At 49.0% G+C, this 25,076-nt stretch overlaps 26 non-coding genes across 26 annotated transcripts; 17 read left to right on the top strand and 9 right to left on the bottom strand.

The window, feature by feature from the left end:
* Positions 1 to 233: 233 nt before the first annotated feature.
* Trnav-uac (transfer RNA valine (anticodon UAC)) lies at positions 234 to 306 on the bottom strand. The gene has a single exon. It is a non-coding gene; the product is annotated as a tRNA-Val (tRNA).
* Positions 307 to 527: 221 nt separating this feature from the next.
* Trnap-cgg (transfer RNA proline (anticodon CGG)) lies at positions 528 to 599 on the top strand. The gene has a single exon. It is a non-coding gene; the product is annotated as a tRNA-Pro (tRNA).
* Positions 600 to 2,389: 1,790 nt separating this feature from the next.
* On the top strand, positions 2,390 to 2,461 carry Trnap-ugg (transfer RNA proline (anticodon UGG)). The gene has a single exon. It is a non-coding gene; the product is annotated as a tRNA-Pro (tRNA).
* A 636-nt stretch (positions 2,462 to 3,097) lies between these two features.
* Positions 3,098 to 3,170, bottom strand: Trnav-uac (transfer RNA valine (anticodon UAC)). Its single transcript has one exon. It is a non-coding gene; the product is annotated as a tRNA-Val (tRNA).
* A 221-nt stretch (positions 3,171 to 3,391) lies between these two features.
* On the top strand, positions 3,392 to 3,463 carry Trnap-cgg (transfer RNA proline (anticodon CGG)). The gene has a single exon. It is a non-coding gene; the product is annotated as a tRNA-Pro (tRNA).
* Positions 3,464 to 5,253: 1,790 nt separating this feature from the next.
* Positions 5,254 to 5,325, top strand: Trnat-ugu (transfer RNA threonine (anticodon UGU)). The gene has a single exon. It is a non-coding gene; the product is annotated as a tRNA-Thr (tRNA).
* A 636-nt stretch (positions 5,326 to 5,961) lies between these two features.
* On the bottom strand, positions 5,962 to 6,034 carry Trnav-uac (transfer RNA valine (anticodon UAC)). Its single transcript has one exon. It is a non-coding gene; the product is annotated as a tRNA-Val (tRNA).
* A 221-nt stretch (positions 6,035 to 6,255) lies between these two features.
* On the top strand, positions 6,256 to 6,327 carry Trnap-cgg (transfer RNA proline (anticodon CGG)). The gene has a single exon. It is a non-coding gene; the product is annotated as a tRNA-Pro (tRNA).
* A 1,790-nt stretch (positions 6,328 to 8,117) lies between these two features.
* Trnap-ugg (transfer RNA proline (anticodon UGG)) lies at positions 8,118 to 8,189 on the top strand. Its single transcript has one exon. It is a non-coding gene; the product is annotated as a tRNA-Pro (tRNA).
* A 636-nt stretch (positions 8,190 to 8,825) lies between these two features.
* Trnav-uac (transfer RNA valine (anticodon UAC)) lies at positions 8,826 to 8,898 on the bottom strand. The gene has a single exon. It is a non-coding gene; the product is annotated as a tRNA-Val (tRNA).
* A 221-nt stretch (positions 8,899 to 9,119) lies between these two features.
* On the top strand, positions 9,120 to 9,191 carry Trnap-cgg (transfer RNA proline (anticodon CGG)). The gene has a single exon. It is a non-coding gene; the product is annotated as a tRNA-Pro (tRNA).
* Positions 9,192 to 10,981: 1,790 nt separating this feature from the next.
* Trnat-ugu (transfer RNA threonine (anticodon UGU)) lies at positions 10,982 to 11,053 on the top strand. The gene has a single exon. It is a non-coding gene; the product is annotated as a tRNA-Thr (tRNA).
* A 636-nt stretch (positions 11,054 to 11,689) lies between these two features.
* On the bottom strand, positions 11,690 to 11,762 carry Trnav-uac (transfer RNA valine (anticodon UAC)). The gene has a single exon. It is a non-coding gene; the product is annotated as a tRNA-Val (tRNA).
* A 221-nt stretch (positions 11,763 to 11,983) lies between these two features.
* On the top strand, positions 11,984 to 12,055 carry Trnap-cgg (transfer RNA proline (anticodon CGG)). The gene has a single exon. It is a non-coding gene; the product is annotated as a tRNA-Pro (tRNA).
* A 1,790-nt stretch (positions 12,056 to 13,845) lies between these two features.
* Positions 13,846 to 13,917, top strand: Trnap-ugg (transfer RNA proline (anticodon UGG)). The gene has a single exon. It is a non-coding gene; the product is annotated as a tRNA-Pro (tRNA).
* A 636-nt stretch (positions 13,918 to 14,553) lies between these two features.
* On the bottom strand, positions 14,554 to 14,626 carry Trnav-uac (transfer RNA valine (anticodon UAC)). The gene has a single exon. It is a non-coding gene; the product is annotated as a tRNA-Val (tRNA).
* A 221-nt stretch (positions 14,627 to 14,847) lies between these two features.
* On the top strand, positions 14,848 to 14,919 carry Trnap-cgg (transfer RNA proline (anticodon CGG)). Its single transcript has one exon. It is a non-coding gene; the product is annotated as a tRNA-Pro (tRNA).
* A 1,790-nt stretch (positions 14,920 to 16,709) lies between these two features.
* On the top strand, positions 16,710 to 16,781 carry Trnap-ugg (transfer RNA proline (anticodon UGG)). Its single transcript has one exon. It is a non-coding gene; the product is annotated as a tRNA-Pro (tRNA).
* Positions 16,782 to 17,417: 636 nt separating this feature from the next.
* On the bottom strand, positions 17,418 to 17,490 carry Trnav-uac (transfer RNA valine (anticodon UAC)). The gene has a single exon. It is a non-coding gene; the product is annotated as a tRNA-Val (tRNA).
* Positions 17,491 to 17,711: 221 nt separating this feature from the next.
* On the top strand, positions 17,712 to 17,783 carry Trnap-cgg (transfer RNA proline (anticodon CGG)). Its single transcript has one exon. It is a non-coding gene; the product is annotated as a tRNA-Pro (tRNA).
* A 1,790-nt stretch (positions 17,784 to 19,573) lies between these two features.
* On the top strand, positions 19,574 to 19,645 carry Trnap-ugg (transfer RNA proline (anticodon UGG)). Its single transcript has one exon. It is a non-coding gene; the product is annotated as a tRNA-Pro (tRNA).
* Positions 19,646 to 20,281: 636 nt separating this feature from the next.
* Positions 20,282 to 20,354, bottom strand: Trnav-uac (transfer RNA valine (anticodon UAC)). Its single transcript has one exon. It is a non-coding gene; the product is annotated as a tRNA-Val (tRNA).
* A 221-nt stretch (positions 20,355 to 20,575) lies between these two features.
* Trnap-cgg (transfer RNA proline (anticodon CGG)) lies at positions 20,576 to 20,647 on the top strand. Its single transcript has one exon. It is a non-coding gene; the product is annotated as a tRNA-Pro (tRNA).
* A 1,790-nt stretch (positions 20,648 to 22,437) lies between these two features.
* Positions 22,438 to 22,509, top strand: Trnap-ugg (transfer RNA proline (anticodon UGG)). The gene has a single exon. It is a non-coding gene; the product is annotated as a tRNA-Pro (tRNA).
* A 636-nt stretch (positions 22,510 to 23,145) lies between these two features.
* Positions 23,146 to 23,218, bottom strand: Trnav-uac (transfer RNA valine (anticodon UAC)). The gene has a single exon. It is a non-coding gene; the product is annotated as a tRNA-Val (tRNA).
* Positions 23,219 to 23,439: 221 nt separating this feature from the next.
* Positions 23,440 to 23,511, top strand: Trnap-cgg (transfer RNA proline (anticodon CGG)). Its single transcript has one exon. It is a non-coding gene; the product is annotated as a tRNA-Pro (tRNA).
* Positions 23,512 to 25,076: the final 1,565 nt, after the last annotated feature.

Here is a 25,076-nt window from a genome sequence, read left to right as displayed (position 1 = left end):
GCCAGTATGAAGCGAACTTGAAGTAGTCTTGAAGAAATGGATACTAAATTTTGCCGGCCAGAATGGGGCTACGAGCGTTCTGAGTTACTGAATACCGGTGCACTATGGGAGCAAGAGCATTTGACAGTAAAATAACGCGATATCGGTGTAGCACACGACATTTATTATCCCTGCATACGCATACGTGACGTTATCTCGGAAATGGAATCCGAAAACGGGTTTAAAAAAAGTCGTGCTTCCGCCCGGGATCGAACCGGGGACCTTCTGCGTGTAAAGCAGACGTGATAACCGCTACACCACGGAAACGACGGTTTTGCCGTTGTACTACCTGGAAAACCGTAGTTCCAACAGATTTTTCCTGCGTAAGCAAGGGCATCGGCTACGAGCTCCGTCCGATTCTAGAAGTTGCTATAGTAAAAGACAACGATAAAAACAATCAAACCGCAACAGCCAGGGAGAACGCTGGGTGAGCAGTAGCTCTGCACGGTGATACCAGGAACGGAGGCGTTACTCATGTGCATCGAGAAGGCTCGTTGGTCTCGGGGTATGATCCCTGCTTCGGGTGCAGGAGGTCCCGGGTTCAAATCCCGGACGAGCCCTTGCGTTTCGTGCAAACGTGTGGCGACTACTGGCATGCCGGCGGCTGTTCCGCGCATTTCCAGCCCTCCAGGTAAGCACAAAAACCAAGTAGCCGCTTCTGAAAGAGTTTCATGTATCATTTGAGCCATCTGCAGCCTGGTGGTTGGACGTTTGAAATCGATTTAAATGTTCACCGTAGAGATTGTAGCAAGTGTCTTGTTGAGTGCGACAAAAATGTGTTTCCGCCCGGAATCGAACCGGTGACGTTCTGCGTGTTGGCAGACGTGATAACCGCTACACCACGGAAACTGCTACGCTGTGAGCTCCACATGTGACACAACTTGAGGACGATCGCAACTTTGGCGTAAAAATCACTTTGCGGAAACGCACAATGCAGGAATTTCGCATTCGTACCTAACAATCGACAGCACCCTTGCCTGTCTGAATGCCACCATGAATAAGAGCCCAAGAAGTCGTCGGTAATGAACGCGGCCGAGTCCTCGGTAGCATCAGCTACTCTTGCTTTCCGTAAGAGCTACCGCCAATTCGCGCAGTCGCTATTGCAAATGATGTCACCAAAAGCAATCACTTCGTTAGCGGCAAGGAGCCCGGGCCCAGCGGTAGCTCTACATGGAGGCACCAGCAGCCCCGACAGGCCGCCGCTGGCGCGCCGGCGCCCGGACCCGCGACCCCTAATGACGTTGCAGTCGATGTATTTCTTAATATCGCTTTTCGAAGAAGCAAGCCAGGTGTAAATCACACAGTATTTTACTGATGATCTGGAAACATAAATTTAGAACAAGTAGAACATTATATAAAATTTTGTTGTGTGGTCGAGCGGTACCCACCCTTCGCTCTTCCCAGATTATCGTTGCTGCACGGAATGATTGTTAAAGCACCGACGGCTTCAGAGTTCGTCTTCTCCAACGTTTGCTTTTGCAGTACATTCCGCAATCTTTTCGTTATGAGTCGTCTGTTTCGGTTTCCCGATGTAGTTTTGCTCACAGCTCCCGACTTCTCTTAACCCCGAGCCACCACTAGCCGAAAATTCCGCACTGCAGTCTGGTCAATCTGCAGAGCTCGATAAGAGCATCGCGGTCGTTCCTGAGCTAATGACACGGCCGTATCTGTAGTTGTTCCCAGATGTCTCCCACAGCAACGGCCTCCCGGACGCCTGCATTACAGGAGTACGCCACTACTCCCAGCCATACAATTGCATTTGAAAGCAGAATAACATGAGCTACAGAGCAACTCCGATTTTTGTGTCTGACCTACTTCTAATGATGCTGTGGTCGGTTTACTTACTACTATCGCTGCTGGACGAAGCAGACCAGTTGAAAGCCACACGGTATTCTTGTAAAGAACAGGTAATGGAAATTTAGGTAAAACGATATCAAAAAAATTTGCGTGGTGGAGCGACACATACAGTTGGCTCTTCGTAGATGATCATTGCTGCACGGAATAATTCTTAAGGCACAGACGCCTTCAGGAGTCGTGTTTGGAAGTTTTGCTTGCAGTATATTCCGCTATCTTTTCGTTATGAGTTGGTGTTTCGGATTCCCGGTGTTCTTTTGTTTAGTGCATTTGCCTTCCCTTGACACTGAGAAACCACATGACGAAAGTGAAACACCACCGTCTGTTCATCTGCAGAGCGCGATGAAATTATTCACTCTACATTCATTGCCTTTAATATTCTTTCCATCAGTGGTGGGCGCTGCCTTCAGAAAGCGCTTTTCTTCCTGATTTACATGAAAGTTTGTGTTCCTCGGAGGTGGACTGCTTGGGATTACCTTCACTGCTAGCAGCAGGTGGCTCGTTGGTCTAGGGGTATGATTCCTGCTTTGGGTGCAGGAGGTCCCGGGTTCAAATCCCGGACGAGCCCTACCATTTTGACCGTGCTGAAGAGTAGGTGTAGCTCACCCACGTTTGTAGCTCTGCAATGAAGAACAGATGCGTGCCGCAGCACGCTGTGTGTGGCATTACGGTCATGAAGGGACCGTTTGATATGGCAAGAATCTGATACCAGTAAATTACATAGGTCGATTTCTGTAGAAGAGCCGACAGTAATCTTGCATGCTACGGAAAACAAAGGTTGTCTTTGCAGAACGTGTGCACCGTGATTGGAGACGAAGCTCAATCGTGGAGCAGTCTACCTTCATCTGATTAGCGACAACGTCAACCAAAGCGTGGGATACAAGACTGAGCGTAGTTAAGAGTTTCTCACTATTAGTTACGTTCACGCTTCAAGAGAGTTGTGACAAGGCGAGTGCAAAGAGCTCAGGAAAGCCAGTATGAAGCGAACTTGAAGTAGTCTTGAAGAAATGGATACTAAATTTTGCCGGCCAGAATGGGGCTACGAGCGTTCTGAGTTACTGAATACCGGTGCACTATGGGAGCAAGAGCATTTGACAGTAAAATAACGCGATATCGGTGTAGCACACGACATTTATTATCCCTGCATACGCATACGTGACGTTATCTCGGAAATGGAATCCGAAAACGGGTTTAAAAAAAGTCGTGCTTCCGCCCGGGATCGAACCGGGGACCTTCTGCGTGTAAAGCAGACGTGATAACCGCTACACCACGGAAACGACGGTTTTGCCGTTGTACTACCTGGAAAACCGTAGTTCCAACAGATTTTTCCTGCGTAAGCAAGGGCATCGGCTACGAGCTCCGTCCGATTCTAGAAGTTGCTATAGTAAAAGACAACGATAAAAACAATCAAACCGCAACAGCCAGGGAGAACGCTGGGTGAGCAGTAGCTCTGCACGGTGATACCAGGAACGGAGGCGTTACTCATGTGCATCGAGAAGGCTCGTTGGTCTCGGGGTATGATCCCTGCTTCGGGTGCAGGAGGTCCCGGGTTCAAATCCCGGACGAGCCCTTGCGTTTCGTGCAAACGTGTGGCGACTACTGGCATGCCGGCGGCTGTTCCGCGCATTTCCAGCCCTCCAGGTAAGCACAAAAACCAAGTAGCCGCTTCTGAAAGAGTTTCATGTATCATTTGAGCCATCTGCAGCCTGGTGGTTGGACGTTTGAAATTGATTTAAATGTTCACCGTAGAGATTGTAGCAAGTGTCTTGTTGAGTGCGACAAAAATGTGTTTCCGCCCGGAATCGAACCGGTGACGTTCTGCGTGTTGGCAGACGTGATAACCGCTACACCACGGAAACTGCTACGCTGTGAGCTCCACATGTGACACAACTTGAGGACGATCGCAACTTTGGCGTAAAAATCACTTTGCGGAAACGCACAATGCAGGAATTTCGCATTCGTACCTAACAATCGACAGCACCCTTGCCTGTCTGAATGCCACCATGAATAAGAGCCCAAGAAGTCGTCGGCAATGAACGCGGCCGAGTCCTCGGTAGCATCAGCTACTCTTGCTTTCCGTAAGAGCTACCGCCAATTCGCGCAGTCGCTATTGCAAATGATGTCACGAAAAGCAATCACTTCGTTAGCGGCAAGGAGCCCGGGCCCAGCGGTAGCTCTCCATGGAGGCACCAGCAGCCCCGACAGGCCGCCGCTGGCGCGCCGGCGCCCGGACCCGCGACCCCTAATGACGTTGCAGTCGATGTATTTCTTAATATCGCTTTTCGAAGAAGCAAGCCAGGTGTAAATCACACAGTATTTTACTGATGATCTGGAAACGCAAATTTAGAACAAGTAGAACATTATATAAAATTTTGTTGTGTGGTCGAGCGGTACCCACCCTTCGCTCTTCCCAGATTATCGTTGCTGCACGGAATGATTGTTAAAGCACCGACGGCTTCAGAGTTCGTCTTCTCCAACGTTTGCTTTTGCAGTACATTCCGCAATCTTTTCGTTATGAGTCGTCTGTTTCGGTTTCCCGATGTAGTTTTGCTCACAGCTCCCGACTTCTCTTAACCCCGAGCCACCACTAGCCGAAAATTCCGCACTGCAGTCTGGTCAATCTGCAGAGCTCGATAAGAGCATCGCGGTCGTTCCTGAGCTAATGACACGGCCGTATCTGTAGTTGTTCCCAGATGTCTCCCACAGCAACGGCCTCCCGGACGCCTGCATTACAGGAGTACGCCACTACTCCCAGCCATACAATTGCATTTGAAAGCAGAATAACATGAGCTACAGAGCAACTCCGATTTTTGTGTCTGACCTACTTCTAATGATACTGTGGTCGGTTTACTTACTACTATCGCTGCTGGACGAAGCAGACCAGTTGAAAGCCACACGGTATTCTTGTAAAGAACAGGTAATGGAAATTTAGGTAAAACGATATCAAAAAAATTTGCGTGGTGGAGCGACACATACAGTTGGCTCTTCGTAGATGATCATTGCTGCACGGAATAATTCTTAAGGCACAGACGCCTTCAGGAGTCGTGTTTGGAAGTTTTGCTTGCAGTATATTCCGCTATCTTTTCGTTATGAGTTGGTGTTTCGGATTCCCGGTGTTCTTTTGTTTAGTGCATTTGCCTTCCCTTGACACTGAGAAACCACATGACGAAAGTGAAACACCACCGTCTGTTCATCTGCAGAGCGCGATGAAATTATTCACTCTACATTCATTGCCTTTAATATTCTTTCCATCAGTGGTGGGCGCTGCCTTCAGAAAGCGCTTTTCTTCCTGATTTACATGAAAGTTTGTGTTCCTCGGAGGTGGACTGCTTGGGATTACCTTCACTGCTAGCAGCAGGTGGCTCGTTGGTCTAGGGGTATGATTCCTGCTTTGTGTGTAGGAAGTCCCGGGTTCAAATCCCGGACGAGCCCTACCATTTTGACCGTGCTGAAGAGTAGGTGTAGCTCACCCACGTTTGTAGCTCTGCAATGAAGAACAGATGCGTGGCGCAGCACGCTGTGTGTGGCCCTACGGTCATGAAGGGACCGTTTGATATGGCAAGAATCTGATACCAGTAAATTACATAGGTCGATTTCTGTAGAAGAGCCGACAGTAATCTTGCATGCTACGGAAAACAAAGGTTGTCTTTGCAGAACGTGTGCACCGTGATTGGAGACGAAGCTCAATCGTGGAGCAGTCTACCTTCATCTGATTAGCGACAACGTCAACCAAAGCGTGGGATACAAGACTGAGCGTAGTTAAGAGTTTCTCACTATTAGTTACGTTCACGCTTCAAGAGAGTTGTGACAAGGCGAGTGCAAAGAGCTCAGGAAAGCCAGTATGAAGCGAACTTGAAGTAGTCTTGAAGAAATGGATACTAAATTTTGCCGGCCAGAATGGGGCTACGAGCGTTCTGAGTTACTGAATACCGGTGCACTATGGGAGCAAGAGCATTTGACAGTAAAATGAGGCGATATCGGTGTAGCACACGACATTTATTATCCCTGCATACGCAGACGTGACGTTATCTCGGAAATGGAATCCGAAAACGGGTTTAAAAAAAGTCGTGCTTCCGCCCGGGATCGAACCGGAGACCTTCTGCGTGTAAAGCAGACGTGATAACCGCTACACCACGGAAACGACGGTTTTGCCGTTGTACTACCTGGAAAACCGTAGTTCCAACAGATTTTTCCTGCGTAAGCAAGGGCATCGGCTACGAGCTCCGTCCGATTCTAGAAGTTGCTATAGTAAAAGACAACGATAAAAACAATCAAACCGCAACAGCCAGGGAGAACGCTGGGTGAGCAGTAGCTCTGCACGGTGATACCAGGAACGGAGGCGTTACTCATGTGCATCGAGAAGGCTCGTTGGTCTCGGGGTATGATCCCTGCTTCGGGTGCAGGAGGTCCCGGGTTCAAATCCCGGACGAGCCCTTGCGTTTCGTGCAAACGTGTGGCGACTACTGGCATGCCGGCGGCTGTTCCGCGCATTTCCAGCCCTCCAGGTAAGCACAAAAACCAAGTAGCCGCTTCTGAAAGAGTTTCATGTATCATTTGAGCCATCTGCAGCCTGGTGGTTGGACGTTTGAAATTGATTTAAATGTTCACCGTAGAGATTGTAGCAAGTGTCTTGTTGAGTGCGACAAAAATGTGTTTCCGCCCGGAATCGAACCGGTGACGTTCTGCGTGTTGGCAGACGTGATAACCGCTACACCACGGAAACTGCTACGCTGTGAGCTCCACATGTGACACAACTTGAGGACGATCGCAACTTTGGCGTAAAAATCACTTTGCGGAAACGCACAATGCAGGAATTTCGCATTCGTACCTAACAATCGACAGCACCCTTGCCTGTCTGAATGCCACCATGAATAAGAGCCCAAGAAGTCGTCGGCAATGAACGCGGCCGAGTCCTCGGTAGCATCAGCTACTCTTGCTTTCCGTAAGAGCTACCGCCAATTCGCGCAGTCGCTATTGCAAATGATGTCACCAAAAGCAATCACTTCGTTAGCGGCAAGGAGCCCGGGCCCAGCGGTAGCTCTACATGGAGGCACCAGCAGCCCCGACAGGCCGCCGCTGGCGCGCCGGCGCCCGGACCCGCGACCCCTAATGACGTTGCAGTCGATGTATTTCTTAATATCGCTTTTCGAAGAAGCAAGCCAGGTGTAAATCACACAGTATTTTACTGATGATCTGGAAACATAAATTTAGAACAAGTAGAACATTATATAAAATTTTGTTGTGTGGTCGAGCGGTACCCACCCTTCGCTCTTCCCAGATTATCGTTGCTGCACGGAATGATTGTTAAAGCACCGACGGCTTCAGAGTTCGTCTTCTCCAACGTTTGCTTTTGCAGTACATTCCGCAATCTTTTCGTTATGAGTCGTCTGTTTCGGTTTCCCGATGTAGTTTTGCTCACAGCTCCCGACTTCTCTTAACCCCGAGCCACCACTAGCCGAAAATTCCGCACTGCAGTCTGGTCAATCTGCAGAGCTCGATAAGAGCATCGCGGTCGTTCCTGAGCTAATGACACGGCCGTATCTGTAGTTGTTCCCAGATGTCTCCCACAGCAACGGCCTCCCGGACGCCTGCATTACAGGAGTACGCCACTACTCCCAGCCATACAATTGCATTTGAAAGCAGAATAACATGAGCTACAGAGCAACTCCGATTTTTGTGTCTGACCTACTTCTAATGATGCTGTGGTCGGTTTACTTACTACTATCGCTGCTGGACGAAGCAGACCAGTTGAAAGCCACACGGTATTCTTGTAAAGAACAGGTAATGGAAATTTAGGTAAAACGATATCAAAAAAATTTGCGTGGTGGAGCGACACATACAGTTGGCTCTTCGTAGATGATCATTGCTGCACGGAATAATTCTTAAGGCACAGACGCCTTCAGGAGTCGTGTTTGGAAGTTTTGCTTGCAGTATATTCCGCTATCTTTTCGTTATGAGTTGGTGTTTCGGATTCCCGGTGTTCTTTTGTTTAGTGCATTTGCCTTCCCTTGACACTGAGAAACCACATGACGAAAGTGAAACACCACCGTCTGTTCATCTGCAGAGCGCGATGAAATTATTCACTCTACATTCATTGCCTTTAATATTCTTTCCATCAGTGGTGGGCGCTGCCTTCAGAAAGCGCTTTTCTTCCTGATTTACATGAAAGTTTGTGTTCCTCGGAGGTGGACTGCTTGGGATTACCTTCACTGCTAGCAGCAGGTGGCTCGTTGGTCTAGGGGTATGATTCCTGCTTTGGGTGCAGGAGGTCCCGGGTTCAAATCCCGGACGAGCCCTACCATTTTGACCGTGCTGAAGAGTAGGTGTAGCTCACCCACGTTTGTAGCTCTGCAATGAAGAACAGATGCGTGCCGCAGCACGCTGTGTGTGGCATTACGGTCATGAAGGGACCGTTTGATATGGCAAGAATCTGATACCAGTAAATTACATAGGTCGATTTCTGTAGAAGAGCCGACAGTAATCTTGCATGCTACGGAAAACAAAGGTTGTCTTTGCAGAACGTGTGCACCGTGATTGGAGACGAAGCTCAATCGTGGAGCAGTCTACCTTCATCTGATTAGCGACAACGTCAACCAAAGCGTGGGATACAAGACTGAGCGTAGTTAAGAGTTTCTCACTATTAGTTACGTTCACGCTTCAAGAGAGTTGTGACAAGGCGAGTGCAAAGAGCTCAGGAAAGCCAGTATGAAGCGAACTTGAAGTAGTCTTGAAGAAATGGATACTAAATTTTGCCGGCCAGAATGGGGCTACGAGCGTTCTGAGTTACTGAATACCGGTGCACTATGGGAGCAAGAGCATTTGACAGTAAAATAACGCGATATCGGTGTAGCACACGACATTTATTATCCCTGCATACGCATACGTGACGTTATCTCGGAAATGGAATCCGAAAACGGGTTTAAAAAAAGTCGTGCTTCCGCCCGGGATCGAACCGGGGACCTTCTGCGTGTAAAGCAGACGTGATAACCGCTACACCACGGAAACGACGGTTTTGCCGTTGTACTACCTGGAAAACCGTAGTTCCAACAGATTTTTCCTGCGTAAGCAAGGGCATCGGCTACGAGCTCCGTCCGATTCTAGAAGTTGCTATAGTAAAAGACAACGATAAAAACAATCAAACCGCAACAGCCAGGGAGAACGCTGGGTGAGCAGTAGCTCTGCACGGTGATACCAGGAACGGAGGCGTTACTCATGTGCATCGAGAAGGCTCGTTGGTCTCGGGGTATGATCCCTGCTTCGGGTGCAGGAGGTCCCGGGTTCAAATCCCGGACGAGCCCTTGCGTTTCGTGCAAACGTGTGGCGACTACTGGCATGCCGGCGGCTGTTCCGCGCATTTCCAGCCCTCCAGGTAAGCACAAAAACCAAGTAGCCGCTTCTGAAAGAGTTTCATGTATCATTTGAGCCATCTGCAGCCTGGTGGTTGGACGTTTGAAATTGATTTAAATGTTCACCGTAGAGATTGTAGCAAGTGTCTTGTTGAGTGCGACAAAAATGTGTTTCCGCCCGGAATCGAACCGGTGACGTTCTGCGTGTTGGCAGACGTGATAACCGCTACACCACGGAAACTGCTACGCTGTGAGCTCCACATGTGACACAACTTGAGGACGATCGCAACTTTGGCGTAAAAATCACTTTGCGGAAACGCACAATGCAGGAATTTCGCATTCGTACCTAACAATCGACAGCACCCTTGCCTGTCTGAATGCCACCATGAATAAGAGCCCAAGAAGTCGTCGGCAATGAACGCGGCCGAGTCCTCGGTAGCATCAGCTACTCTTGCTTTCCGTAAGAGCTACCGCCAATTCGCGCAGTCGCTATTGCAAATGATGTCACGAAAAGCAATCACTTCGTTAGCGGCAAGGAGCCCGGGCCCAGCGGTAGCTCTCCATGGAGGCACCAGCAGCCCCGACAGGCCGCCGCTGGCGCGCCGGCGCCCGGACCCGCGACCCCTAATGACGTTGCAGTCGATGTATTTCTTAATATCGCTTTTCGAAGAAGCAAGCCAGGTGTAAATCACACAGTATTTTACTGATGATCTGGAAACGCAAATTTAGAACAAGTAGAACATTATATAAAATTTTGTTGTGTGGTCGAGCGGTACCCACCCTTCGCTCTTCCCAGATTATCGTTGCTGCACGGAATGATTGTTAAAGCACCGACGGCTTCAGAGTTCGTCTTCTCCAACGTTTGCTTTTGCAGTACATTCCGCAATCTTTTCGTTATGAGTCGTCTGTTTCGGTTTCCCGATGTAGTTTTGCTCACAGCTCCCGACTTCTCTTAACCCCGAGCCACCACTAGCCGAAAATTCCGCACTGCAGTCTGGTCAATCTGCAGAGCTCGATAAGAGCATCGCGGTCGTTCCTGAGCTAATGACACGGCCGTATCTGTAGTTGTTCCCAGATGTCTCCCACAGCAACGGCCTCCCGGACGCCTGCATTACAGGAGTACGCCACTACTCCCAGCCATACAATTGCATTTGAAAGCAGAATAACATGAGCTACAGAGCAACTCCGATTTTTGTGTCTGACCTACTTCTAATGATACTGTGGTCGGTTTACTTACTACTATCGCTGCTGGACGAAGCAGACCAGTTGAAAGCCACACGGTATTCTTGTAAAGAACAGGTAATGGAAATTTAGGTAAAACGATATCAAAAAAATTTGCGTGGTGGAGCGACACATACAGTTGGCTCTTCGTAGATGATCATTGCTGCACGGAATAATTCTTAAGGCACAGACGCCTTCAGGAGTCGTGTTTGGAAGTTTTGCTTGCAGTATATTCCGCTATCTTTTCGTTATGAGTTGGTGTTTCGGATTCCCGGTGTTCTTTTGTTTAGTGCATTTGCCTTCCCTTGACACTGAGAAACCACATGACGAAAGTGAAACACCACCGTCTGTTCATCTGCAGAGCGCGATGAAATTATTCACTCTACATTCATTGCCTTTAATATTCTTTCCATCAGTGGTGGGCGCTGCCTTCAGAAAGCGCTTTTCTTCCTGATTTACATGAAAGTTTGTGTTCCTCGGAGGTGGACTGCTTGGGATTACCTTCACTGCTAGCAGCAGGTGGCTCGTTGGTCTAGGGGTATGATTCCTGCTTTGTGTGTAGGAAGTCCCGGGTTCAAATCCCGGACGAGCCCTACCATTTTGACCGTGCTGAAGAGTAGGTGTAGCTCACCCACGTTTGTAGCTCTGCAATGAAGAACAGATGCGTGGCGCAGCACGCTGTGTGTGGCCCTACGGTCATGAAGGGACCGTTTGATATGGCAAGAATCTGATACCAGTAAATTACATAGGTCGATTTCTGTAGAAGAGCCGACAGTAATCTTGCATGCTACGGAAAACAAAGGTTGTCTTTGCAGAACGTGTGCACCGTGATTGGAGACGAAGCTCAATCGTGGAGCAGTCTACCTTCATCTGATTAGCGACAACGTCAACCAAAGCGTGGGATACAAGACTGAGCGTAGTTAAGAGTTTCTCACTATTAGTTACGTTCACGCTTCAAGAGAGTTGTGACAAGGCGAGTGCAAAGAGCTCAGGAAAGCCAGTATGAAGCGAACTTGAAGTAGTCTTGAAGAAATGGATACTAAATTTTGCCGGCCAGAATGGGGCTACGAGCGTTCTGAGTTACTGAATACCGGTGCACTATGGGAGCAAGAGCATTTGACAGTAAAATGAGGCGATATCGGTGTAGCACACGACATTTATTATCCCTGCATACGCAGACGTGACGTTATCTCGGAAATGGAATCCGAAAACGGGTTTAAAAAAAGTCGTGCTTCCGCCCGGGATCGAACCGGAGACCTTCTGCGTGTAAAGCAGACGTGATAACCGCTACACCACGGAAACGACGGTTTTGCCGTTGTACTACCTGGAAAACCGTAGTTCCAACAGATTTTTCCTGCGTAAGCAAGGGCATCGGCTACGAGCTCCGTCCGATTCTAGAAGTTGCTATAGTAAAAGACAACGATAAAAACAATCAAACCGCAACAGCCAGGGAGAACGCTGGGTGAGCAGTAGCTCTGCACGGTGATACCAGGAACGGAGGCGTTACTCATGTGCATCGAGAAGGCTCGTTGGTCTCGGGGTATGATCCCTGCTTCGGGTGCAGGAGGTCCCGGGTTCAAATCCCGGACGAGCCCTTGCGTTTCGTGCAAACGTGTGGCGACTACTGGCATGCCGGCGGCTGTTCCGCGCATTTCCAGCCCTCCAGGTAAGCACAAAAACCAAGTAGCCGCTTCTGAAAGAGTTTCATGTATCATTTGAGCCATCTGCAGCCTGGTGGTTGGACGTTTGAAATTGATTTAAATGTTCACCGTAGAGATTGTAGCAAGTGTCTTGTTGAGTGCGACAAAAATGTGTTTCCGCCCGGAATCGAACCGGTGACGTTCTGCGTGTTGGCAGACGTGATAACCGCTACACCACGGAAACTGCTACGCTGTGAGCTCCACATGTGACACAACTTGAGGACGATCGCAACTTTGGCGTAAAAATCACTTTGCGGAAACGCACAATGCAGGAATTTCGCATTCGTACCTAACAATCGACAGCACCCTTGCCTGTCTGAATGCCACCATGAATAAGAGCCCAAGAAGTCGTCGGCAATGAACGCGGCCGAGTCCTCGGTAGCATCAGCTACTCTTGCTTTCCGTAAGAGCTACCGCCAATTCGCGCAGTCGCTATTGCAAATGATGTCACCAAAAGCAATCACTTCGTTAGCGGCAAGGAGCCCGGGCCCAGCGGTAGCTCTACATGGAGGCACCAGCAGCCCCGACAGGCCGCCGCTGGCGCGCCGGCGCCCGGACCCGCGACCCCTAATGACGTTGCAGTCGATGTATTTCTTAATATCGCTTTTCGAAGAAGCAAGCCAGGTGTAAATCACACAGTATTTTACTGATGATCTGGAAACGCAAATTTAGAACAAGTAGAACATTATATAAAATTTTGTTGTGTGGTCGAGCGGTACCCACCCTTCGCTCTTCCCAGATTATCGTTGCTGCACGGAATGATTGTTAAAGCACCGACGGCTTCAGAGTTCGTCTTCTCCAACGTTTGCTTTTGCAGTACATTCCGCAATCTTTTCGTTATGAGTCGTCTGTTTCGGTTTCCCGATGTAGTTTTGCTCACAGCTCCCGACTTCTCTTAACCCCGAGCCACCACTAGCCGAAAATTCCGCACTGCAGTCTGGTCAATCTGCAGAGCTCGATAAGAGCATCGCGGTCGTTCCTGAGCTAATGACACGGCCGTATCTGTAGTTGTTCCCAGATGTCTCCCACAGCAACGGCCTCCCGGACGCCTGCATTACAGGAGTACGCCACTACTCCCAGCCATACAATTGCATTTGAAAGCAGAATAACATGAGCTACAGAGCAACTCCGATTTTTGTGTCTGACCTACTTCTAATGATACTGTGGTCGGTTTACTTACTACTATCGCTGCTGGACGAAGCAGACCAGTTGAAAGCCACACGGTATTCTTGTAAAGAACAGGTAATGGAAATTTAGGTAAAACGATATCAAAAAAATTTGCGTGGTGGAGCGACACATACAGTTGGCTCTTCGTAGATGATCATTGCTGCACGGAATAATTCTTAAGGCACAGACGCCTTCAGGAGTCGTGTTTGGAAGTTTTGCTTGCAGTATATTCCGCTATCTTTTCGTTATGAGTTGGTGTTTCGGATTCCCGGTGTTCTTTTGTTTAGTGCATTTGCCTTCCCTTGACACTGAGAAACCACATGACGAAAGTGAAACACCACCGTCTGTTCATCTGCAGAGCGCGATGAAATTATTCACTCTACATTCATTGCCTTTAATATTCTTTCCTTCAGTGGTGGGCGCTGCCTTCAGAAAGCGCTTTTCTTCCTGATTTACATGAAAGTTTGTGTTCCTCGGAGGTGGACTGCTTGGGATTACCTTCACTGCTAGCAGCAGGTGGCTCGTTGGTCTATGGGTATGATTCCTGCTTTGGGTGCAGGAGGTCCCGGGTTCAAATCCCGGACGAGCCCTACCATTTTGACCGTGCTGAAGAGTAGGTGTAGCTCACCCACGTTTGTAGCTCTGCAATGAAGAACAGATGCGTGCCGCAGCACGCTGTGTGTGGCATTACGGTCATGAAGGGACCGTTTGATATGGCAAGAATCTGATACCAGTAAATTACATAGGTCGATTTCTGTAGAAGAGCCGACAGTAATCTTGCATGCTACGGAAAACAAAGGTTGTCTTTGCAGAACGTGTGCACCGTGATTGGAGACGAAGCTCAATCGTGGAGCAGTCTACCTTCATCTGATTAGCGACAACGTCAACCAAAGCGTGGGATACAAGACTGAGCGTAGTTAAGAGTTTCTCACTATTAGTTACGTTCACGCTTCAAGAGAGTTGTGACAAGGCGAGTGCAAAGAGCTCAGGAAAGCCAGTATGAAGCGAACTTGAAGTAGTCTTGAAGAAATGGATACTAAATTTTGCCGGCCAGAATGGGGCTACGAGCGTTCTGAGTTACTGAATACCGGTGCACTATGGGAGCAAGAGCATTTGACAGTAAAATAACGCGATATCGGTGTAGCACACGACATTTATTATCCCTGCATACGCAGACGTGACGTTATCTCGGAAATGGAATCCGAAAACGGGTTTAAAAAAAGTCGTGCTTCCGCCCGGGATCGAACCGGGGACCTTCTGCGTGTAAAGCAGACGTGATAACCGCTACACCACGGAAACGACGGTTTTGCCGTTGTACTACCTGGAAAACCGTAGTTCCAACAGATATTTCCTGCGTAAGCAAGGGCATCGGCTACGAGCTCCGTCCGATTCTAGAAGTTGCTATAGTAAAAGACAACGATAAAAACAATCAAACCGCAACAGCCAGGGAGAACGCTGGGTGAGCAGTAGCTCTGCACGGTGATACCAAGAACGGAGGCGTTACTCATGTGCATCGAGAAGGCTCGTTGGTCTCGGGGTATGATCCCTGCTTCGGGTGCAGGAGGTCCCGGGTTCAAATCCCGGACGAGCCCTTGCGTTTCGTGCAAACGTGTGGCGACTACTGGCATGCCGGCGGCTGTTCCGCGCATTTCCAGCCCTCCAGGTAAGCACAAAAACCAAGTAGCCGCTTCTGAAAGAGTTTCATGTATCATTTGAGCCATCTGCAGCCTGGTGGTTGGACGTTTGAAATTGATTTAAATGTTCACCGTAGAGATTGTAGCAAGTGTCTTGTTGAGTGCGACAAAAATGTGTTTCCGCCCGGAATCGAACCGGTGACGTTCTGCGTGTTGGCAGACGTGATAACCGCTACACCACGGAAACTGCTACGCTGTGAGCTCCACATGTGACACAACTTGAGGACGATCGCAACTTTGGCGTAAAAATCACTTTGCGGAAACGCACAATGCAGGAATTTCGCATTCGTACCTAACAATCGACAGCACCCTTGCCTGTCTGAATGCCACCATGAATAAGAGCCCAAGAAGTCGTCGGCAATGAACGCGGCCGAGTCCTCGGTAGCATCAGCTACTCTTGCTTTCCGTAAGAGCTACCGCCAATTCGCGCAGTCGCTATTGCAAATGATGTCACCAAAAGCAATCACTTCGTTAGCGGCAAGGAGCCCGGGCCCAGCGGTAGCTCTACATGGAGGCACCAGCAGCCCCGACAGGCCGCCGCTGGCGCGCCGGCGCCCGGACCCGCGACCCCTAATGACGTTGCAGTCGATGTATTTCTTAATATCGCTTTTCGAAGAAGCAAGCCAGGTGTAAATCACACAGTATTTTACTGATGATCTGGAAACGCAAATTTAGAACAAGTAGAACATTATATAAAATTTTGTTGTGTGGTCGAGCGGTACCCACCCTTCGCTCTTCCCAGATTATCGTTGCTGCACGGAATGATTGTTAAAGCACCGACGGCTTCAGAGTTCGTCTTCTCCAACGTTTGCTTTTGCAGTACATTCCGCAATCTTTTCGTTATGAGTCGTCTGTTTCGGTTTCCCCATGTAGTTTTGCTCACAGCTCCCGACTTCTCTTAACCCCGAGCCACCACTAGCCGAAAATTCCGCACTGCAGTCTGGTCAATCTGCAGAGCTCGATAAGAGCATCGCGGTCGTTCCTGAGCTAATGACACGGCCGTATCTGTAGTTGTTCCCAGATGTCTCCCACAGCAACGGCCTCCCGGACGCCTGCATTACAGGAGTACGCCACTACTCCCAGCCATACAATTGCATTTGAAAGCAGAATAACATGAGCTACAGAGCAACTCTGATTTTTGTGTCTGACCTACTTCTAATGATACTGTGGTCGGTTTACTTACTACTATCGCTGCTGGACGAAGCAGACCAGTTGAAAGCCACACGGTATTCTTGTAAAGAACAGGTAATGGAAATTTAGGTAAAACGATATCAAAAAAATTTGCGTGGTGGAGCGACATATACAGTTGGCTCTTCGTAGATGATCATTGCTGCACGGAATAATTCTTAAGGCACAGACGCCTTCAGGAGTCGTGTTTGGAAGTTTTGCTTGCAGTATATTCCGCTATCTTTTCGTTATGAGTTGGTGTTTCGGATTCCCGGTGTTCTTTTGTTTAGTGCATTTGCCTTCCCTTGACACTGAGAAACCACATGACGAAAGTGAAACACCACCGTCTGTTCATCTGCAGAGGGCGATGAAATTATTCACTCTACATTCATTGCCTTTAATATTCTTGCCATCAGTGGTGGGCGCTGCCTTCAGAAAGCGCTTTTCTTCCTGATTTACATGAAAGTTTGTGTTCCTCGGAGGTGGACTGCTTGGGATTACCTTCACTGCTAGCAGCAGGTGGCTCGTTGGTCTAGGGGTATGATTCCTGCTTTGGGTGCAGGAGGTCCCGGGTTCAAATCCCGGACGAGCCCTATCGTTTTGACCGTGCTGAAGAGTAGGTGGAGCTCACCCACGTTTGTAGCTCTGCAATGAAGAACAGATGCGTGCCGCAGCACGCTGTGTGTGGCCCTACGGTCATGAGGGGACCGTTTGATATGGCAAGAATCTGATACCAGTAAATTACATAGGTCGATTTCTGTAGAAGAGCCGACAGTAATCTTGCATGCTACGGAAAACAAAGGTTGTCTTTGCAGAACGTGTGCACCGTGATTGGAGACGAAGCTCAATCGTGGAGCAGTCTACCTTCATCTGATTAGCGACAACGTCAACCAAAGCGTGGGATACAAGACTGAGCGTAGTTAAGAGTTTCTCACTATTAGTTACGTTCACGCTTCAAGAGAGTTGTGACAAGGCGAGTGCAAAGAGCTCAGGAAAGCCAGTATGAAGCGAACTTGAAGTAGTCTTGAAGAAATGGATACTAAATTTTGCCGGCCAGAATGGGGCTACGAGCGTTCTGAGTTACTGAATACCGGTGCACTATGGGAGCAAGAGCATTTGACAGTAAAATGAGGCGATATCGGTGTAGCACACGACATTTATTATCCCTGCATACGCAGACGTGACGTTATCTCGGAAATGGAATCCGAAAACGGGTTTAAAAAAAGTCGTGCTTCCGCCCGGGATCGAACCGGGGACCTTCTGCGTGTAAAGCAGACGTGATAACCGCTACACCACGGAAACGACGGTTTTGCCGTTGTACTACCTGGAAAACCGTAGTTCCAACAGATATTTCCTGCGTAAGCAAGGGCATCGGCTACGAGCTCCGTCCGATTCTAGAAGTTGCTATAGTAAAAGACAACGATAAAAACAATCAAACCGCAACAGCCAGGGAGAACGCTGGGTGAGCAGTAGCTCTGCACGGTGATACCAAGAACGGAGGCGTTACTCATGTGCATCGAGAAGGCTCGTTGGTCTCGGGGTATGATCCCTGCTTCGGGTGCAGGAGGTCCCGGGTTCAAATCCCGGACGAGCCCTTGCGTTTCGTGCAAACGTGTGGCGACTACTGGCATGCCGGCGGCTGTTCCGCGCATTTCCAGCCCTCCAGGTAAGCACAAAAACCAAGTAGCCGCTTCTGAAAGAGTTTCATGTACCATTTGAGCCATCTGCAGCCTGGTGGTTGGACGTTTGGAATTGATTTAAATGTTCACCGTAGAGATTGTAGCAAGTGTCTTGTTGAGTGCGACAAAAATGTGTTTCCGCCCGGAATCGAACCGGTGACGTTCTGCGTGTTGGCAGACGTGATAACCGCTACACCACGGAAACTGCTACGCTGTGAGCTCCACATGTGACACAACTTGAGGACGATCGCAACTTTGGCGTAAAAATCACTTTGCGGAAACGCACAATGCAGGAATTTCGCATTCGTACCTAACAATCGACAGCACCCTTGCCTGTCTGAATGCCACCATGAATAAGAGCCCAAGAAGTCGTCGGCAATGAACGCGGCCGAGTCCTCGGTAGCATCAGCTACTCTTGCTTTCCGTAAGAGCTACCGCCAATTCGCGCAGTCGCTATTGCAAATGATGTCACGAAAAGCAATCACTTCGTTAGCGGCAAGGAGCCCGGGCCCAGCGGTAGCTCTCCATGGAGGCACCAGCAGCCCCGACAGGCCGCCGCTGGCGCGCCGGCGCCCGGACCCGCGACCCCTAATGACGTTGCAGTCGATGTATTTCTTAATATCGCTTTTCGAAGAAGCAAGCCAGGTGTAAATCACACAGTATTTTACTGATGATCTGGAAACGCAAATTTAGAACAAGTAGAACATTATATAAAATTTTGTTGTGTGGTCGAGCGGTACCCACCCTTCGCTCTTCCCAGATTATCGTTGCTGCACGGAATGATTGTTAAAGCACCGACGGCTTCAGAGTTCGTCTTCTCCAACGTTTGCTTTTGCAGTACATTCCGCAATCTTTTCGTTATGAGTCGTCTGTTTCGGTTTCCCGATGTAGTTTTGCTCACAGCTCCCGACTTCTCTTAACCCCGAGCCACCACTAGCCGAAAATTCCGCACTGCAGTCTGGTCAATCTGCAGAGCTCGATAAGAGCATCGCGGTCGTTCCTGAGCTAATGACACGGCCGTATCTGTAGTTGTTCCCAGATGTCTCCCACAGCAACGGCCTCCCGGACGCCTGCATTACAGGAGTACGCCACTACTCCCAGCCATACAATTGCATTTGAAAGCAGAATAACATGAGCTACAGAGCAACTCCGATTTTTGTGTCTGACCTACTTCTAATGATACTGTGGTCGGTTTACTTACTACTATCGCTGCTGGACGAAGCAGACCAGTTGAAAGCCACACGGTATTCTTGTAAAGAACAGGTAATGGAAATTTAGGTAAAACGATATCAAAAAAATTTGCGTGGTGGAGCGACACATACAGTTGGCTCTTCGTAGATGATCATTGCTGCACGGAATAATTCTTAAGGCACAGACGCCTTCAGGAGTCGTGTTTGGAAGTTTTGCTTGCAGTATATTCCGCTATCTTTTCGTTATGAGTTGGTGTTTCGGATTCCCGGTGTTCTTTTGTTTAGTGCATTTGCCTTCCCTTGACACTGAGAAACCACATGACGAAAGTGAAACACCACCGTCTGTTCATCTGCAGAGCGCGATGAAATTATTCACTCTACATTCATTGCCTTTAATATTCTTTCCATCAGTGGTGGGCGCTGCCTTCAGAAAGCGCTTTTCTTCCTGATTTACATGAAAGTTTGTGTTCCTCGGAGGTGGACTGCTTGGGATTACCTTCACTGCTAGCAGCAGGTGGCTCGTTGGTCTAGGGGTATGATTCCTGCTTTGGGTGCAGGAGGTCCCGGGTTCAAATCCTGGACGAGCCCTACCGTTTTGACCGTGCTGAAGAGTAGGTGTAGCTCACCCACGTTTGTAGCTCTGCAATGAAGAACAGATGCGTGCCGCAGCACGCTGTGTGTGGCCCTACGGTCATGAGGGGACCGTTTGATATGGCAAGAATCTGATACCAGTAAATTACATAGGTCGATTTCTGTAGAAGAGCCGACAGTAATCTTGCATGCTACGGAAAAAAAAGGTTGTCTTTGCAGAACGTGTGCACCGTGATTGGAGACGAAGCTCAATCGTGGAGCAGTCTACCTTCATCTGATTAGCGACAACGTCAACCAAAGCGTGGGATACAAGACTGAGCGTAGTTAAGAGTTTCTCACTATTAGTTAGGTTCACGCTTCAAGAGAGTTGTGACAAGGCGAGTGCAAAGAGCTCAGGAAAGCCAGTATGAAGCGAACTTGAAGTAGTCTTGAAGAAATGGATACTAAATTTTGCCGGCCAGAATGGGGCTACGAGCGTTCTGAGTTACTGAATACCGGTGCACTATGGGAGCAAGAGCATTTGACAGTAAAATGAGGCGATATCGGTGTAGCACACGACATTTATTATCCCTGCATACGCAGACGTGACGTTATCACGGAAATGGAATCCGAAAACGGGTTTAAAAAAAGTCGTGCTTCCGCCCGGGATCGAACCGGGGACCTTCTGCGTGTAAAGCAGACGTGATAACCGCTACACCACGGAAACGACGGTTTTGCCGTTGTACTACCTGGAAAACCGTAGTTCCAACAGATTTTTCCTGCGTAAGCAAGGGCATCGGCTACGAGCTCCGTCCGATTCTAGAAGTTGCTATAGTAAAAGACAACGATAAAAACAATCAAACAGCAACAGCCAGGGAGAACGCTGGGTGAGCAGTAGCTCTGCACGGTGATACCAAGAACGGAGGCGTTACTCATGTGCATCGAGAAGGCTCGTTGGTCTCGGGGTATGATCCCTGCTTCGGGTGCAGGAGGTCCCGGGTTCAAATCCCGGACGAGCCCTTGCGTTTCGTGCAAACGTGTGGCGACTACTGGCATGCCGGCGGCTGTTCCGCGCATTTCCAGCCCTCCAGGTAAGCACAAAAACCAAGTAGCCGCTTCTGAAAGAGTTTCATGTACCATTTGAGCCATCTGCAGCCTGGTGGTTGGACGTTTGGAATTGATTTAAATGTTCACCGTAGAGATTGTAGCAAGTGTCTTGTTGAGTGCGACAAAAATGTGTTTCCGCCCGGAATCGAACCGGTGACGTTCTGCGTGTTGGCAGACGTGATAACCGCTACACCACGGAAACTGCTACGCTGTGAGCTCCACATGTGACACAACTTGAGGACGATCGCAACTTTGGCGTAAAAATCACTTTGCGGAAACGCACAATGCAGGAATTTCGCATTCGTACCTAACAATCGACAGCACCCTTGCCTGTCTGAATGCCACCATGAATAAGAGCCCAAGAAGTCGTCGGCAATGAACGCGGCCGAGTCCTCGGTAGCATCAGCTACTCTTGCTTTCCGTAAGAGCTACCGCCAATTCGCGCAGTCGCTATTGCAAATGATGTCACGAAAAGCAATCACTTCGTTAGCGGCAAGGAGCCCGGGCCCAGCGGTAGCTCTCCATGGAGGCACCAGCAGCCCCGACAGGCCGCCGCTGGCGCGCCGGCGCCCGGACCCGCGACCCCTAATGACGTTGCAGTCGATGTATTTCTTAATATCGCTTTTCGAAGAAGCAAGCCAGGTGTAAATCACACAGTATTTTACTGATGATCTGGAAACGCAAATTTAGAACAAGTAGAACATTATATAAAATTTTGTTGTGTGGTCGAGCGGTACCCACCCTTCGCTCTTCCCAGATTATCGTTGCTGCACGGAATGATTGTTAAAGCACCGACGGCTTCAGAGTTCGTCTTCTCCAACGTTTGCTTTTGCAGTACATTCCGCAATCTTTTCGTTATGAGTCGTCTGTTTCGGTTTCCCCATGTAGTTTTGCTCACAGCTCCCGACTTCTCTTAACCCCGAGCCACCACTAGCCGAAAATTCCGCACTGCAGTCTGGTCAATCTGCAGAGCTCGATAAGAGCATCGCGGTCGTTCCTGAGCTAATGACACGGCCGTATCTGTAGTTGTTCCCAGATGTCTCCCACAGCAACGGCCTCCCGGACGCCTGCATTACAGGAGTACGCCACTACTCCCAGCCATACAATTGCATTTGAAAGCAGAATAACATGAGCTACAGAGCAACTCTGATTTTTGTGTCTGACCTACTTCTAATGATACTGTGGTCGGTTTACTTACTACTATCGCTGCTGGACGAAGCAGACCAGTTGAAAGCCACACGGTATTCTTGTAAAGAACAGGTAATGGAAATTTAGGTAAAACGATATCAAAAAAATTTGCGTGGTGGAGCGACATATACAGTTGGCTCTTCGTAGATGATCATTGTTGCACGGAATAATTCTTAAGGCACAGACGCCTTCAGGAGTCGTGTTTGGAAGTTTTGCTTGCAGTATATTCCGCTATCTTTTCGTTATGAGTTGGTGTTTCGGATTCCCGGTGTTCTTTTGTTTAGTGCATTTGCCTTCCCTTGACACTGAGAAACCACATGACGAAAGTGAAACACCACCGTCTGTTCATCTGCAGAGCGCGATGAAATTATTCACTCTACATTCATTGCCTTTAATATTCTTGCCATCAGTGGTGGGCGCTGCCTTCAGAAAGCGCTTTTCTTCCTGATTTACATGAAAGTTTGTGTTCCTCGGAGGTGGACTGCTTGGGATTACCTTCACTGCTAGCAGCAGGTGGCTCGTTGGTCTAGGGGTATGATTCCTGCTTTGGGTGCAGGAGGTCCCGGGTTCAAATCCCGGACGAGCCCTATCATTTTGACCGTGCTGAAGAGTAGGTGGAGCTCACCCACGTTTGTAGCTCTGCAATGAAGAACAGATGCGTGCCGCAGCACGCTGTGTGTGGCCCTACGGTCATGAGGGGACCGTTTGATATGGCAAGAATCTGATACCAGTAAATTACATAGGTCGATTTCTGTAGAAGAGCCGACAGTAATCTTGCATGCTACGGAAAACAAAGGTTGTCTTTGCAGAACGTGTGCACCGTGATTGGAGACGAAGCTCAATCGTGGAGCAGTCTACCTTCATCTGATTAGCGACAACGTCAACCAAAGCGTGGGATACAAGACTGAGCGTAGTTAAGAGTTTCTCACTATTAGTTACGTTCACGCTTCAAGAGAGTTGTGACAAGGCGAGTGCAAAGAGCTCAGGAAAGCCAGTATGAAGCGAACTTGAAGTAGTCTTGAAGAAATGGATACTAAATTTTGCCGGCCAGAATGGGGCTACGAGCGTTCTGAGTTACTGAATACCGGTGCACTATGGGAGCAAGAGCATTTGACAGTAAAATGAGGCGATATCGGTGTAGCACACGACATTTATTATCCCTGCATACGCAGACGTGACGTTATCTCGGAAATGGAATCCGAAAACGGGTTTAAAAAAAGTCGTGCTTCCGCCCGGGATCGAACCGGGGACCTTCTGCGTGTAAAGCAGACGTGATAACCGCTACACCACGGAAACGACGGTTTTGCCGTTGTACTACCTGGAAAACCGTAGTTCCAACAGATTTTTCCTGCGTAAGCAAGGGCATCGGCTACGAGCTCCGTCCGATTCTAGAAGTTGCTATAGTAAAAGACAACGATAAAAACAATCAAACCGCAACAGCCAGGGAGAACGCTGGGTGAGCAGTAGCTCTGCACGGTGATACCAAGAACGGAGGCGTTACTCATGTGCATCGAGAAGGCTCGTTGGTCTCGGGGTATGATCCCTGCTTCGGGTGCAGGAGGTCCCGGGTTCAAATCCCGGACGAGCCCTTGCGTTTCGTGCAAACGTGTGGCGACTACTGGCATGCCGGCGGCTGTTCCGCGCATTTCCAGCCCTCCAGGTAAGCACAAAAACCAAGTAGCCGCTTCTGAAAGAGTTTCATGTACCATTTGAGCCATCTGCAGCCTGGTGGTTGGACGTTTGAAATTGATTTAAATGTTCACCGTAGAGATTGTAGCAAGTGTCTTGTTGAGTGCGACAAAAATGTGTTTCCGCCCGGAATCGAACCGGTGACGTTCTGCGTGTTGGCAGACGTGATAACCGCTACACCACGGAAACTGCTACGCTGTGAGCTCCACATGTGACACAACTTGAGGACGATCGCAACTTTGGCGTAAAAATCACTTTGCGGAAACGCACAATGCAGGAATTTCGCATTCGTACCTAACAATCGACAGCACCCTTGCCTGTCTGAATGCCACCATGAATAAGAGCCCAAGAAGTCGTCGGCAATGAACGCGGCCGAGTCCTCGGTAGCATCAGCTACTCTTGCTTTCCGTAAGAGCTACCGCCAATTCGCGCAGTCGCTATTGCAAATGATGTCACGAAAAGCAATCACTTCGTTAGCGGCAAGGAGCCCGGGCCCAGCGGTAGCTCTACATGGAGGCACCAGCAGCCCCGACAGGCCGCCGCTGGCGCGCCGGCGCCCGGACCCGCGACCCCTAATGACGTTGCAGTCGATGTATTTCTTAATATCGCTTTTCGAAGAAGCAAGCCAGGTGTAAATCACACAGTATTTTACTGATGATCTGGAAACGCAAATTTAGAACAAGTAGAACATTATATAAAATTTTGTTGTGTGGTCGAGCGGTACCCACCCTTCGCTCTTCCCAGATTATCGTTGCTGCACGGAATGATTGTTAAAGCACCGACGGCTTCAGAGTTCGTCTTCTCCAACGTTTGCTTTTGCAGTACATTCCGCAATCTTTTCGTTATGAGTCGTCTGTTTCGGTTTCCCCATGTAGTTTTGCTCACAGCTCCCGACTTCTCTTAACCCCGAGCCACCACTAGCCGAAAATTCCGCACTGCAGTCTGGTCAATCTGCAGAGCTCGATAAGAGCATCGCGGTCGTTCCTGAGCTAATGACACGGCCGTATCTGTAGTTGTTCCCAGATGTCTCCCACAGCAACGGCCTCCCGGACGCCTGCATTACAGGAGTACGCCACTACTCCCAGCCATACAATTGCATTTGAAAGCAGAATAACATGAGCTACAGAGCAACTCCGATTTTTGTGTCTGACCTACTTCTAATGATACTGTGGTCGGTTTACTTACTACTATCGCTGCTGGACGAAGCAGACCAGTTGAAAGCCACACGGTATTCTTGTAAAGAACAGGTAATGGAAATTTAGGTAAAACGATATCAAAAAAATTTGCGTGGTGGAGCGACACATACAGTTGGCTCTTCGTAGATGATCATTGCTGCACGGAATAATTCTTAAGGCACAGACGCCTTCAGGAGTCGTGTTTGGAAGTTTTGCTTGCAGTATACTCCGCTATCTTTTCGTTATGAGTTGGTGTTTCGGATTCCCGGTGTTCTTTTGTTTAGTGCATT

Source organism: Schistocerca gregaria, chromosome 2 (genome assembly GCF_023897955.1).
Source record: "Schistocerca gregaria isolate iqSchGreg1 chromosome 2, iqSchGreg1.2, whole genome shotgun sequence".
NCBI classification, from domain to species: domain Eukaryota; kingdom Metazoa; phylum Arthropoda; class Insecta; order Orthoptera; family Acrididae; genus Schistocerca; species Schistocerca gregaria.
The sequence above is the reverse complement of the archived record's forward strand: the minus strand, read 5'-3'. Positions and strand labels throughout refer to the sequence as shown.